The sequence below is a fragment of the Nicotiana tomentosiformis genome, chromosome 11, assembly GCF_000390325.3.
Source record: "Nicotiana tomentosiformis chromosome 11, ASM39032v3, whole genome shotgun sequence".
Taxonomy (NCBI): Eukaryota; Viridiplantae; Streptophyta; class Magnoliopsida; order Solanales; family Solanaceae; genus Nicotiana; species Nicotiana tomentosiformis.
The window spans coordinates 62,855,782-62,872,439 of record NC_090822.1 but is presented as its reverse complement, the minus strand read 5'-3'; positions in this window follow the sequence as shown (position 1 = coordinate 62,872,439).

Sequence of the window (16,658 nt, the reverse complement as noted above, 5' to 3'; positions counted from 1 at the left end):
CTAACATACCTTACTTTGAGCTTTCCTTAAATTACTACAACATTCCGGAAATTCTAGCAATCCCAATCTATTTTGAGACATAACAAAATTGAACCATTATTAGGAAGATATTCATGATCTCAACTCATTTGAGCATTTTATCAAACACTAGGTGTACAAATTTAACTACAAGGTTCTTCTACAAGATTTTCTTCATTCCACAACTCAATCTTTACTTATTTAAGCTCAACAATCTCCCCACGGACCTTATTGGTACATATATATATATATATATATATATATATATATATATATATATATATATATATATAAAATACTCTCACACCCAAGAATCATACTTCTCACGACCTACTTTTAATCAAAATCCCGAAATTTAGGGCTAGGGAGTAGAATCTTACCTATTAGATGAAGATCTTGTGAAATATTCAAGCCTTGAGGAAGAATTGATGAACAAAATAGCCAGGTCTTCTCTTTCTCTCTCTAAGATAGCTCTTTCCTCTCTCTACAAAATCACATTTTACCTTGTAAAATGACCCCCTAAAGCCTTATATCAAAATTGGATCGGATATGAAAATTTCCAAAAATGAGTCCCGAAGTCAATTATATGGTGCAGTTATGCTATAGCTTAATCGTTTTGTGGGCAGCAGAATTGCAGCATAATCAATTATGCGACAACATAATTGCAGCATAATAATTATGTGACAGCATAATTGGAGCTTAATAGTTTGTCCATCTCTGCTCCACTTTGTGATGCTTATGCGGTCTGAGGAACCGTTTTGCGGTCGCGAAATTGATCGCAGATCCAGCCTACAGTAATTAGGTCATAACTTCTTGTAGGAGTGTCCCAATGACAAATGTTTTGAAGCGTTGGAAAATACACACATAGACCTTTTGTCACGACCCAAACTAACCTCTATCGTGATGGCGCCTATCGTGGAACTAGGCAAGCCGACTCATTTCCAAAACAAATTGATATTTTTATTTCAAAGATAATTTCAAGGATATTTAACATAAAACCTCCATTTAAAGAGTTCAAATCAAAGAAAAATAGAAGTGCGGAAAAGAAAAGCCCGACATCGGGGTGTCACTAGTCATGAGCATCTACTATAATCTGTCTAACAATATCAAGGCTAACTCAGCCTGGAAAATAGCTTAATACAACTAGAGGAAGATAAGAGGGAGAAGAGCAGGGGATGTGATCGCCAAACAACTACCTTGCTATCTCCAAGAAAAATCTGCAACCAGAACACTCAATAACTGCTACCGTGTCCAGCTACACCTGAATCTGCATACAAGGTGCAGGGAGTAACGTGAGTACGCCAACTCAGTAAGTAACAACAATAAATAAAGACTGAGCAGTAGTGACGAGCAATAAAGCATATAACGTTCATATCATGAAATCTCAGTAAAGTACAACAAGCTTTAAAAATCAGTGTTTGAATCGAATCATCTTGTTTAAACCCCGTTCCAGTAAAAATCATTTAAAGATATTTTTCCAACAGTTTTTCAAACAAAGGCTCAATGCAAAGGTGAGCAAATATGATGAAATCATAAACAGCCCCTCGGGCATAACATCACTCATATATAGCCACTCGGGCAAACCTCATAGTCACTCTTGCCACTCGGGGCATACCTAACAATCACTCTTGCCACTCGGGCATACCTCACAATTACTCTTGCCACTCGGGCATACCTCACAATCGCTCATGCCTCCTAGTCACTCAGCACTCGGCACTCGCACTTAGTAGGTACCTGCACTCACTGGGGGTGTGTACAGACTCCGGAGGGGCTCTTTCAGCCCAAGCGCTATAATCTGCACGGACAACTCACGTGCTGCACGGACAACTCACGTGCTGCACGGACAACTCACGTGCCAAAATAATAAAGTATGTTGTAGGTGGGAAGCCCCAATCCACACTCATCCTCACAAATCAGGCCCTCGGCCTCACTCAGTCATAAACCTCTCAAGCTACTCGGGCATCTCAGTAAAACAGGGCATTCGGCCCAAAACATTTATATTCATTTAAATAGAGTCATAAAACTGAGTTATGCGGTAAACAAGTATAAACATGACTGAGTATAGATTTTCAATCGAAAAAAATGAGAGGATGGTAATAAACAGCCCCTAAGGGTCCAAACAGCATTGGCGCAATGCCCAAACATGGCATTTAGCCCAATTTACAGAAATTCTTTCTAAAACATGTAAGTATCAAATGGTTTCAACAAAGTATGCAACTTTACAGTTGCTACGGGACGGACCAAGTCACAAATCCCCAACAGTGCACGCCCACACGCCCGTCACCTAGCATGTGCGTCACTTCAAAATAGTAAAATAATATGAAATCCGGTGTTTCATACCCTCAGGACTAGATTTACAATTGTTACTTACCACAAACCGCAAAATTCTTATTCTGCAATGTCCTTTCCTCGTGAATTGGTCTCCAAACAACTCGAATCTGGTCATAAATAATTCGTTTCAGTTAATAAAATTCATTGAAATTAATTCCACAAGATAATACTGATTTTTCATAAAAATCCAAAAATTAGCTCAAAAATCGCCTGGGGGCCCACGTCTCGAAACTTGACAAAAGTTACAAAATCCGAAAACCTATTAAACCACGAGTCTAACCATACCAGTTTTACAAAAATCCGACCCCAACACGACCCTCAAATCTTCAATTTAAACCAAGAGGGTTTTCAAATTTATCCCAACTCAATTCACCAATTAAATGATAAAAATAACTATGGATTTGGGTAATTTAACCAATATTGAGTTAAGAACACTTACCACGTTGTTTCCTCTGAATATCACCCAAAATCGCCTCAATTCCGAGCTCCAAATCACCAAAAATTGAAAATGGGACGAAGTCCCATTTTCAGAACTTAAACTCACTGCCCAGACTTTTCTTCTTCGCGAACGTGGTCAGTGCCTCGCGTTCGCGAAGTACAAAATAACTCCTGTCCAAATTCCTCCTTCACGAACGCGACATCACCCTCGCGTTCACGGAGCACAAAATGCCTCTGCCTCAATGCCTTTTACACGAACGCGTTCAACCCATCGCGAACGTGATGCTTCGTTTCCCCCTCACTACGCGAACGCAACCCCCCCCCCCCCTACGCGAACGCGTAGATCAATTGCCTGGGGGGGTTCTTCGGCTGCTTCCTCTCTTCTTCACGAACACGTAATACCTCTCGCGTAACGATGCACACCCATCCCACCCTTTGCGAACGCGTGCTTCTCTTCGCGAACGCGAAGACCAAATATTGCGAGTCTCCAATTTCCTCTTCGCGAACGCGAGGCTCCACTCACGAACGCGATGAAGGAAACCAGATGGTGCATCAGAAAAATTCCAGCAGAGTTCCAAGTCCAAAATCCAACCTCACCCGAGCCCCTCGGGACCTCAACCAAATATACCAACAAGTTCTAAAATATCATTCGGACTTAGTCGAACCCTCAAATCACCTCAAACAACGCTAAAACCATGAATTACACCCCAATTCAAGCCTAATGAACTTTGAAATTTCTAATTTCTACAAACGACTCCGGAACCTATCAAATCACGTTCGATTGACCTCAAATTTTGCACACAAGTCATAAATGACATAACAGAGGTATTCCAATTTTCAGAATCAGATTCCGACCCCGATATCAAAAAGTCAACGACCCGGTCAAACTTCTCAAAAATTAAACTTTCGGCATTTCAAGCTTAATTCCTCTACGGACTTTCAAATAATATTTCGGACACACTCCTAAACCCAAAATCACCATACGGAGCTATTGGAATCATCAAAATTTAAATCCGAGGTCGTTTACACATAGGTCCATATCCGGTCCACTTTTCTAACTTAAAATTTTTAATTATGAGACTAACTGTCTCATTTCACTCCGAGTTCCTTCCGGACCCGAACCAACTAACCCGATATAACATAATATAGTTCAATAACACAAAAAGAAGTAGAAATGGAGAAAATGGGGCTATAACTCTCGAAACGACCGGCCGGGTCGTTACACCTTTCTTTTGATAGGTAATATACCATATAACTCTCCATATCAAGAGAGGTATGCTCGTTTGAAGTTAGGTCTTGTGCGAAATCACTTGAAACTTTATCCCATCATAAATTTTTTAACTTGACTTAGCCTTGGGGCTCTTTTTAGACCATAAACCATTCTTAATGCACCTCATTATCATGATCAATTGATATAATTTTTATAATAGCCCTTGTCTGCATATAAAATAATATAATAAGCGCTTAAATACTTCGAAATTTTTTGGGGTGTTACAAGAACATGTATTGATGTTTTGAGTATGATGGCTAGTTGATATGACTCTTGGCCGCCTATAATATATTACGAGTTGCAGCCATGTTTGGCTATGTATGTTCTGGGTTACGTCCAGCATTCAAGAGTTGCAGAGTGGTTCGCTCGGGACAGTACGGCACCGGGTGCCAGCCACGCCTCACCTAGGTTGAGGTGTGACAAATTGGTATTAGAGCCGGTTTATCCTAGGGATTCTACAAAGCCGTGTCTAGTAGAGTCTTGTTTATAGTTGTGTTGAGCACCACATTTATAAATAGGAAGCTACAAGGCATTCAGAATTGATTACCCATCTTTCTAGTCCAGTCGTGCGGTATAGAGCTGAGTCATAAGGTGTCAATGTCTAACTCATATTCGATATATTATACCGAGATGCCTGATACAAGAATGGCTACAACTAGTCATAAAGGTAAAGATGTGGGGGGGGGGGGCATTCATAGACCACCACTGGTTTTTGTAGATTTGTCAGAGGTTCGAGTTGAGTCACCTTCCGGAGTATCCCATACTCCACTAGCACCAGAGGAGCTTCATGGAGCATCAATACCGCCACCAGTCCCTACTGATCAGGATCTTAGGAGTGTTGTGCATCTTTTGACCCAGTTAGTAGCTACACAGTGACAGACTAGAGTTTCAGCTAGTGCGTGACCTTCTGAGGGGCTCGAAAGTTCGAGGGGTCTGCGAGTTTATTGATTTGAGACCTCTAGAGTTCACAAGGATAGATCAGTATGAGGATCCTCAAGATTTTATTGACCAGCTTTACAGGATATTTTGAGTTATGCATGCTTCCGAGACAGAGGCAGTGAAGTTAGCAACTTTCAGGCTGCGAGATATAGATGTGTATTGGTATGATTCATGGGAATTATTCAGAGGGCATAATGCACAACCAGCAAAGTAGGGAGAATTCTCCAGAGACTTCTTGGACCATTACTTACCATTGGAGATTCAGGAAACCAAGGTTGATCAGTTTTTAGCCCTACAGCAGGGTGACATGAGTGTTCGCCACTACAACCTTAGGTTTGATTCGTTGGCCAGATATGCTCCATCGTTGGTTGATATGATGTGAGCCAGGATACATCAATTTGTAGCAGGGCTAGCACCAGAGTTAGTTGAAGCTTGTACCACAGCCTCGCTGAATGACAATATGGACATATCTCGGATTCAGGCTTTCGCCCATAATCTAGAGGAGCATAAACAATGACAGCAACTAGATCAAGCTCAAGAAAGGCAGCAAGGTATGTAAGGGCAACGAGTAGTAATAGGTCTCAGAAGAGACGAGGTCAGGCAGGGGGCAATTTATCTAGGCCTGAGGAGACCCAATATTCTCAAAGTCCTCAGTGGAGAACAAGTCATGGATCAAAGGCACAAGGAGTGTAAGATCAAGAGAGTGTTGGACAAATAAAACAACCTAGATCTGAGCAGTGTAGAAGGAGACATGAGGGACTATACTTACGGGGTACAGATGCATGTTTCAGATGTGGCACCCCAGGTCATATGGCACAGAACTATCCGATGTTGAGTTATGAGGGTAACAATCGTTCAGGGCATCCTAGGTGATCAATACCAGCATTTCAGCTGGGCGGAGGCAGAGACAAAAGGAGAGCGTCAGCCTTAAAAGGGACCCAGAATTAAATGTATGCATTAGGAGATCAGTAGGATTTTGAGCCCCCATCTTAGAGGCAATTAGGTATGTTACCTATTTTAGAATGAGAGTATGTGTAATTATGATACTAGGTCTATATATATCTAGAGTATTATTTGATGATGTAGTAACTTGATTGTTAATAGAGTTAGCATGTCATACCTAAGGTAAATTGTTGCAAAGTAGAATTAAAAGATAGAAATACTAGATAATGTAATGAACACGAGCATGGCTTAGACATCATTGAACTACCGAAGTGGGATATAAGTCATAGTAAGAACTAGGTTACGTAAATGCAGTAAGATTACTAAATAATGACCATTGTAGGTTTAATAATAAGGATGATAACCTTTCTTAAGAAGGTGCAAGATAGAAAGCTCAATAAGTAAGGCAATAAGGATCCTGAGTTAGAGGGCCAAGAGGGAGCCGGATTTATAGATATTGAATGGTATTAGAACGTATTGAATATGATTAAATCAGCGGAGCATGAGTATAAGGTAGAATCAATATCCATAAGTTGGTAATGTCCCTATATGAAGGCTCTAGTATAAGGAAAACAACAATCACACGGAAGATGATAATATTATGGTATAGGATGCCGACCTTTTTCCATAGTTAGATATTATTTACAACCCTTCCAGCATAAACGGTGAATATTGAAATGAACTTGTATTTATATCTTGATCTATTCATGATAAATGGCAGTGTGAGGCAAAGTGTTGCCATTAATAGATATTGGCCCTATGTGGCATGTATAGTGTATTTTCTGGTTGCGTGCAAGTTGGTTTTAGTCAAGTGTTCAAAGGAGACTTTGGCAAACTTTTCATAGGTCTCTAAGAGTTAATATTCGAGGACGAATATTCCTAGGGTGTAGGGGGGATTTAACACCCCATAACTTCATGCTACAATGCATCTTAAGTGAATAAAAGTAAGCTGGAGAGCTTAGGGACCTTTACAAAGATAATGATGGGTTAAAACAAGTGTTAAGGAAGTATCGTGAGGATTGGAGGTTAAACAAATCAAAGATGTTATAAACCATATTTTCAGGTTAAGCTATGAGTGATTAATATCTTAATAAGGTCATGTTTTAAGGTAATTAAATAATATAATATTTGTTTGTTAATTGTTTAAGTCAAATAAGTTGTAAAACAACACATGGCAAAAGTTGTCGCAAGTTTCATTTATACTAAATTTGGGTCTAATGTCACTGACCTTTTCTCTAAATAAACTTTGAGTTACGGGGTGATACACCCATAAAATTGAAGATCTACGAGTCTACTTTCTAACGCATGAAACTATTTGTTGATACGTCATCGGAATAGAGAGATATTCGCGTTTGCGAGACTACGCAAGCAACTTCCTTGGGACCCACAAAGTCGGTGAAAACTTACCTTGTTATATAAAGTGATAAATTTTGTCTCTAAATATAAATTTCGACCAAATCAGACCTCCAAGCATCTCTAAACTCTCTCTAAGCATATCCTAAAGACTCATACACAAATCCAAGGCAAAACCACCTAAGTTCTTCATCAAAAGTGTTGTAGAAGTGGTGGATATCACTTATATGATGTTGTTGATGTGTTGTGAGTACTTTCAAGTTTAACTAGAGTCGGTCTTCGAGTTTTTCTTGCTGTTTAAAGGTTAGCTCTTCTTTTCCTACATGAGTTTGATCATATCTAAGCCCTAGCTAAATTGTTTGAAGCTAGAAGTTAAGAGTAGACGGTCAACGGACGTATAGAAGTTGTGATACCACGTTCGACTGTTTTGAGGTGTTTTTATGATGTTGTTGTGGCTGGAGTTTTGGGAGATAATATATATATATATATATATATATATATATATATATATATATATATATATATATGTGTGTGTGTGTGTGTGTGTGTGTGCGTGTGTGTGTGTGTATGTGTGTTGTTCTTAATATGTAACTTGAAGAGAAGAATAATTGTAGATCAGTGTTTTGTTGCTAGTTAAGGACCGAGCTTGTCACTCGATGTATCGTAAGCTAGCTATTCCTAAGCTTAACGTTGGCCCTATTGTTGTTGTTATATTGTATTGTTGGGCAGTTCTCGTATTGTTAAGGTGCTGTATATATGGATTAAGGGTGGCCTGTTATTGTTGATGTTGTGATCTTGAGGGAGGTGAAAGAAACGGAGGAGATGCTATCCGATTTGCCGTAGAACAAGCTTGTCGCGTGGTAGCTAGTTGTCGTAGAACAAGCTTTGCCAATCGCATCCCTGTATATAACAAATCAGTCGCTTTGCCAACGGGAGCAATCTGCACCGCCATTCCACCACATCATAGATTATAACTAGATAGTCGCAAACCTCGTCGCCAACGTTCTGCTAATCGACGGCCACAATTTAGTTTCGCAGTCAAGAGTACCTCTTGGGCATGCTCCTTATTTCTCATTTGTTTTGAATGTTTTGACATTTTGCTCATGCAGCTTAAAGGCATGATTATGATTTTTCAAGTCAGAAACTCCCATCATACGGAGATACTTTATATTCTAGTACAATCGCTCCCATCAAGTGGAGATACTTTACATTTCAATACAACCTCTCCCAGCAAGAGGAGATGCATTCTACATTACAAGTTAACTACTCCCATCATGCAGAGATACTCCCACACTGTCTCGACCCAAAATTCAACTAGTCATGATGGTACCTAAATCCAACTCGCTAGGTAAGCCAATTAAAAATAAATTATAATTTAATGATAATGATAAAAGTCAAAAATGAAATAACTGAATTTTATACAATTCCCCAAGAACTGGTAGTACAAATCGTGAGCTTCTAAGACTTAGAGTTTACAAAGTTGGTAAGAAATAAATACATCATCTGTTTGAAACGTACATAAACAGATTTATAAATCTAAAGCTACCAAGAATAAGAGGCAGCTATAAGCGGAACACAGGTACATCTTCAATGGCAGCCCCTGCCACTCATAGAAACATCAACTCCAAAATCTGCACGCAAGGTACAAAAGTGTAGATTGAGTACAATCGACCCCATGTACTCAATAACTAACAAACCTAACCTTAGGTTGAAAGCAGTGACGAGCTTAGACAACAGTCAGAGTCCAACACCAATAGCCAAGAACAACTCGTAACAATATAATAAAAGCAGCACAAATAATAACTCAATGATATGATGCTCAACTCGTTCACAGTTACGAAAAAATAGGCATGCTTTCCAGGTATAACAGTAAAACCCAAATCTTTCACCGAAATTACCTAAATATGAGTAAATCAGAACACTGTAATTTTTACCAAACACTTTAAACAACAGATAAGATATTTCATTCTCAGATAGCATAAGGAAAGTATATCTCTATGCCTATATGTCAATGTGCATGTGAAATCATGAATGTGACAAAATCTTGTAGCATGAGGAAATGCATCACTATGCTTGTATGTCAAGTATGCATATCAAATGCAATGCATCACAATGATGAACTCATGTACTCACACTCTCAGAGTACTCAATCTCACTATCTCACACTCCCACTCATCACGCTCAATCACTCAGCACACTCAGCCACCCAACACTGTACGGTACTTGCGGTCACTACTCATATGCCAGACTCCGGAGGGGCGGATCCTGCCCAAGTGCTAATATAATGTAACACCCCATACTTTCATGATACAATGCATCTTAAGTGAATCAGAGTAAGCTAGAGATCTTAAGGACCTTTACAAAGATAATGATGGGTTAAAACAAGTGTTAAGGAAGTATCGTGAGGATTGGAGGTTAAATGAATCAAAGATGTTATAACCCGTACTTTCAGAGTAAACTAGGAGTGCTTAATATCCTAAGGAGGTCATGTTCTAAGGTAGTTGAATCATATAATATTTGTATGTTAAGGTTTTAAGTCAAAAAAGTTGTAAAACAAAACACGGCAAAAGTTGTCGCAAGTTATATTTATAATTTGACCTAAATTTGGGTCTAATATCACTGAGATTTTCTATAAATATACTTTGAGTTACGGGGTGATACACCCATAACATTGAAGATCTACGAGTCTACTTTCCAACGCATTAAACTGTTTGTCGATACGACAACCGAATAGAGAGATATTTGCGTTTGCGAGACTGCACAAGCAACTTCCTTGGGACCCCCAAAGTCGGTGGAAACTTACCTTGTTATATAAAGTGATAAATTTTGTCTCTAAATATCATTTTTGACCAAATCAGACCTCCAAGCAGCTCTAAACTATCTCTAAGCATATCCTAAAGATTCATACACAAATCCAAGGGAACACCGCCTAAGTTCTTCATCAAAAGTGTTATATAAGTGGTGGAGATCACTTATATGATGTTGTTAATGTGTTGTGTGTTCTCTCAAGTTTAAGGAGAGTTCTACTTGGAGTTTTTCTTTCTATTTAAACGTAACATATTCTTCTCCTACATTAATTTTATCATATCTAAGCCCTAGCTAAGTTGTTTGAGGTGTTTTTATGATGTTGTTGTGGCTGGAGTTTTGGGAGATAATATATAAATGTGTGTGTGTGTGTGTGTGTTGTTCTTAATATGTAACTTGAAGAGAAGAATAATTGTAGATCAGTGTTTTGTTGCTAGTTAAGGACCGAGCTTGTCGCTCGATGTATCGTAAGCTAGCTATTCCTAATACGTTCAAGGGGACGAGTCCTAGCATATGTTCTATGTTGACGGGTTAAGAGCCTCTAATAGTTAAAAAGTGATTTTAGATAAGAAATGATTTACTCGTAGTTGTAATCCATGGATGATTCCTAGAAATAAGTAGAGACCTCAGGGAACTTATGTTGAGTCTACGGTGAGAAGTATAGCCTTCGTTTAACGGTAAATTATAAATGGCTCACGAGTAGAAATTACGTATAGAGCCTATGATCTTATGAAATGGCCGAAGTAGTTTTCATTGGTTAGTGAAGGTAGCTACGGAAGATCCCTAATGCTAATAAGACAGAGAGAGATGTAAATTAAGAGATGTGATAAGTTGCTTAAGAAGCACCTCCCCGTAAATATAAAGGTTGTGAATGAGCAAACTAACGAATGAAGAATAGATCGTATGTAGAAGAACGTAAGGTCACATAAGTTATGAAATGCATTGTACTACCTAACTAGAATAATCGTGCGCATGCGGAAATAGTAATGATATTCCATACATTAAAGGAAGTAAAGATTAAGTTAACGAATGCGATGAGTTGCTTGAAACAATATGAAATACGAGCCCTACGATGTACCAAAAATGAATTTGTAAAGTTAAGATTATACGAATCTTGAAATCCTTTTACTAGTATGTCATGACGGATGTGTAAATCTGAGAGTAGTTATGAGTTTTTTTAAAGCTACTGAGTACGAATTATGAGTTGCCGAATACGAACTAAGAGTTACTGAAAGTACTAGAACAAGTTATACGTTATAGACACGAGTACCTAGCCTATAAGATATTGATTGTTGCATGATGTTGTAATGTTGTTTATGCATAAGTATGTTCCCTATGGATAGTCTATGAAAACGTAGGGGGATAATGAAGGTTAACCAACGCAGGTCTATGAAACACATAGGTAATATAAAGGTTGGCTATGGACGGTCCCATGTGTACGCATAGTCCGACCTGAATATTTTTAGTCGTACGGACGGTCTGCTTTGCTACGCGTACGTGCCACCAGATAGTAATGTTGTAGTGTGCCTTACGGATGGTCTACCTTGCTGCACATAAGAGATACATTGTGTTCTTATAATAAGTAACAATGACGATGCAACAAGACGTCACTGAGCAACGGTTAATAAAAATAGATAAGAATCTTATGATAAGTTAAGTTATTCAATATGATTGAAGGACCAAGTGGTCCAAGTGATAATGATCTAGTAAGTCGATCTACAACATGTGGTAAGCTCACTCTTATTCTTATCATTCAACAGACCATTTTTGTATCCATTCATGCTTTTCAGTTTTCATAATTTATTTATATGTATTGCTTTCTGCCTTACACACTTTGTACATCTCTTTCGGAGTATAGCCGAGTCTAGAGGTCATGATATCAGGTTTTGTTATAGACCTACGGGTAGGTCGGGGCCATGTCTCGATGATATTTTGATGTTAGATATTCTTAGAGGCTTTGTACATGTTTAGTATGTACAGTATGTTAGTGGCCTTGTCGGCCCTCATTTATGTTGTCTTTCTCGGTTATCCAGTATTGATACTCATAGTAGCCTCCACGGCCCAAACATGCATCAATGTTTTGAGTATGATGGCTAGCTGATATGACGCTTGCCCGCCTACGATATATTACGAGTTGCAACTATGTTGGCCTATGTATGTTCTTGGTTACGTCCAGCATTCAAGAGTTACAGAGTGGTTCGCTCGGGATAGTACGACACCGAGTGCCAGCCACGCCTAATCTAGGTTGGGGTCTGACATATAAGCCAACATGGCCTGCATCGGCGTACAACCCGATCCCATCATAAACCAATAAAACCTGTTGCGGCGTGCAGCCTGATACCATAAATAATAATAATAATAAAGCCTATTAGGATTGTTGCGGTATGCAACCTGATTCATATAATAATAATATATGTAAAGCCAATATGACTAGCTGCGGCGTGCAGCCCGATCCAAAATATCTCTCACAACACGGCTCTCAGGCCCCAACTCAAGCATCAATCTCTCCAGCCTCTCGGGCACGCAAATCTCATGCCAATCATCCCAAATAATGATAACATGATGTGAGCCCAAAGGATAACAGAGACTGAGATATGATATACGAATGGATGAATATGACTGAGTATGTAAATGCAATTTAATACAATAACTCAACATCAGAGATGACCTCAGTGAGTCCCAACAGAATATGCATATAGCCTAAAATTGCTTTATAACATGATTAACAACTCAATTTCTCTAACACGTAGAAATTTCATGGATAGAAACAAGATTAGGTAACTTCACACTATCACAGAATAAATAGAATCATAATTCACACGGTGCACGCCCACACGCCCGTCACCTAGCATGTGCGTCACCTCAACACTAAATACATAACACGTATGTTTAGGGATTCATACCCCCAGCACCACGTTTAGAAGTGTTATTGACCTCGAACAAGCTGAATCCAATACCGAGCAAGCCAAACAATACTCTAGAAATGCCATCCCGCATGTACCGGCCTCCGAACGGCTAGAAACTAGCCAAAGGCAACTCAAGAACATCAAATAATGCCAAAGAAAATAAACCCAATCGATAAAAGTGGAATCTTTAATCAAAAGCCCAAAGTCAACCGAAAAGTCAACAAAACTCAACATCGGGCATGCCTTGGATTCCAAATCCAAGCTTACCCGAGCGAAGGCCGAACCAGTACAAGCTCACAAGAATGAAAACTGAGTCAATCGGAGTCCTATAACTCAACCAATTTGCCAAAAAATCACTCTTGGGTGTTCATAACCCAAGAGTCCAAGGCCACACTAGTTGGGTCCTATATCTCACGAAATCCTACTTCAAAACTCGCCAAATTTGAGTATGTTGTTCTCTTAATATAGGAAAACAAATCCTAAAGAAATTGAGAAATAAACGCCTCTATCTCATTTTTAATTTTTAAAATTTAGGACATAACCATGGGTATTGATATAAAGAATTAAATGGGAATTTCAATAAAAATCATGGATTAAGGCGTAAATCAAGGGAATGAATCAAAAGAAAATACTTAGTTTATGGTTTAAACCTTACCCCATGGAAGAAACCTGAAGAACATCCTTGAATTCTCCCAATCCCAAACTTTCAAGATGAGAAAAACTCCAACAACATTAATAGCCAAAAATGCCCAGCTGTTCTGCCTTGTTTTTTGTGTAAACTATCCCAAAACTTGCTTTTGATGCCTCCAATGGATTCCTCATAAAATTCTAGTCAAGTTAGGCTTTTGAATCACTCTATTTGACCTTATAATGAAGGAGGTATGTTTGTTTTAATATTTGAAAATAGTGAAGATTTTTAAATACGAATTCTTTGGCAATATCGTAATTAATATGAAAAATCTAGCAACCCAATTCTTTAGTAAAATGATCATAAATTCCTCATACGATGTCTAACTTGATGATTTCAGTTGCTATGGTTCCAAAATTACGATACGGATATAATGGTTTAGTCGAAACACGAATCAAAGACCGTTTGCTGAATATGATAACTTTTATGCTCAAATCGACGTCGAAACAAAAAACAATCACCATACAACCCAAACATATCCAAAACTCATCGGAATTTAACCAAACTTTGTGGACATGTCAAAAATCATCTTACAAACTTATTGGAATATTAAAACCAGATACCGAGTCTATTTACTCAAAAGTAAAATCTTGATCAACTCTTCCAACTTAAAGCTTCTAAAACGAGAATCATTCTTCCAAATCAATCATGAACCGCTCGAAAATCAAAACCAACCATACACGCAAGTAATAACACATAATATGAAGCTACTCAAAGTCTCAAACCACCGAATGGAACGCTAAAGCAAAAAATGACCGTCCGGGTCATTACACACACGAGGAGACTTAATGCTCTGATTGCTGCAGAACGATACCCATCCTCGCTAAAAATCGAGTCAGATTCAAGTATCCCATCATCCCAACCCGGAATAACGTCTAGCCGGCAGCCAGGCATCATCATTTCTGCATCATTTACATCATCTTAACATATTGTACATTGAAATACATGTGTATGTGTGTATTTGTTTTTTTGCAGGAACAAACATCGCAACGTGAAACTCCTTCTAAGCAACAAACCAAGCTACAATGCTATGAGGAACAACAAACTCATTAGCGGGCCAAGGATCCAAGCTGAAACTCAAACGATTGGTAAAACTCTAATTCTTCATATCTTTCAAATTGAGCCGCAACTCAAAGCTCTCATGAGTACTGAATCTTCCGTCTCGCAGTATTGTCATAATATGATACTAGGATTATTCCTGCAAGCATCGCTTCCTCCAAATCTTTACTCCAGAACTACATGAGGCATGATCCTCGTTAAGCCCGAGGTATGTAAGCAATTCAAAGCCAGAATTCGACCCCAACTCCCCAAATATCCTCCCGTAATCTTTTTTAACTCCTAATTCTACAAGTCATAATTATCATGCCATTCCTGCAATTTATGCCTAAAGTCGGAACAAAATTGGCCTTGGTTCAATTTCTTTACCCGAAAATACTTTTATCGTCTCCGGTAAAAAAGGGACAGCTGTAAACGGCCAATTTTGACCCTCCCTTTTTAAATTAACTTACTTATACTTAATAATTAGAAATAAATTTTTTGAAAATATTTTCAATCAATAATACCTATTTTTATAAAACTAATTAAGTACTAGTAGTCTTGAAACTAATAAGTTTGTATTAGTGTTATAGGAATTATAATTAAATACATCATGCTTACTACTTTAAGATTATTAAAATAATTTCTATATACATAGGCTTTATAATTAACTTAACAAATTACTCCTTAATTTCTAATTAATTAGATTACTATGCTAATAATTCGAAATTATTGCTACAATTTAGAAACAACAAAGTATTTTATAAATATTAATTAGTAGTACATTTGATAATTATAATTTTACTATATTTTAATTAAAATATTTAAGTTTTTTTAATTTAATTTCAAAAGGGGTTAAAATGCTAAAGGGCTATGATTGCAATTCTTCAATTAAATTCGTGCAAGGTCATGAATCTATCAAGAAATCATCCCTCCTATCACCTATGTCCGCGATTCTCGTTTAACCTTTCCTATTTCACCGATAAAATTCAAAATCCCCCAAATCCGAACCCTAGACCAAAGAATGAAACTTTAAATCTCTTGATTTATCTTATGCTCCATCAAATCGGAGCATGCATGAGGATTTTTCAGAAGATTCATCATGTTATTCGATGTCCAGAGGTCAAACGAAGTGATCTATAGATATTGGAGGTCTTAGCAGACGGATTTTGTTCATCAACGGTCATTCCAGATCTTCACACGCCCAAGTAAAAATATCTTCAACGATTCTCCCTCTGTTCTTTCTGATTTTACCCGACTATGCTCACATCATCGATTCATCATCACCTTTCACTCACAATTTGAATCTGCTGAAACTCTAAGTGACTGAGTGACACTATAAATACCAGCCTTAAATGCTCTCACCAAGAACACACCAACCACACCTAATAGCTGAGAAATTAGTACACAATATAGTATTGTTTAGGAATTTTGGATTGAAATTCGAATTCTTACTCAATCTCTACCTTTCTCTCTTTCTCGTTCTGAGTTTGTTTACGAATTGAAAGCTTGATCTTTTGGCTTCCTAAATGGCTAATTTGAGTATTCATTTGGTTTGTTTCCCTAAAGGAGGTCAGTAAAACCTCAATCCTACCCTTCCTTTGTTAGTTTGAATTACTGAACATGAACTATTCTGTTACCTTTTACTGAATGATGTTGTTAATAATGTGCTCATGTATGACTATTTTATGTTTTCATTAATGCTTGTTAAATAGATACTAGAGTCATGAACTCCCTTAAGTTATTGAAGTTAGGATTATATGAACATCTGATAACTTATCTGTACTGTTAAGTCATTGAAAACAACTAAAGAATTCTAGAACAATCCTGATAGCAAGTTTCAGATCTCTTTTATGTTTTATTATGATTATCATAACTGTTATACAAGTCTTCCTTGGCTACTATTTGCATTCTATATCGATTTCCTTGATAA